This window comes from Galeopterus variegatus, unplaced genomic scaffold, assembly GCF_000696425.1.
Source record: "Galeopterus variegatus unplaced genomic scaffold, G_variegatus-3.0.2 Scaffold1586, whole genome shotgun sequence".
Taxonomy (NCBI): domain Eukaryota; kingdom Metazoa; phylum Chordata; class Mammalia; order Dermoptera; family Cynocephalidae; genus Galeopterus; species Galeopterus variegatus.
Window position 1 is genome coordinate 44540 of NW_007727697.1, and position 281 is coordinate 44820.

Consider the following 281-nt stretch of genomic DNA (forward strand, 5'->3'; position numbering starts at 1 on the left):
GATTTAACAACCTCAACTTTTTTTTTTTTTTTGAAGCTCTTACAACGAGAAAATGGAGGGACACATCTGGGTGGGAGGAGGGAGAGGGAGGAGGGAGGGACGTTTTGGTGATGGGACTCAATAAATAACTACATTGTATATTGTCAAAATAAAAATAAATAAATAAATAAATAAATAAATAAAATAAAATAAAATACAACTACAAAACCCCTACAATCATATATATCTCATCGTCACTTACCACAATCAATAATTAAAAGTCTCACCAGTTCATTTCCATA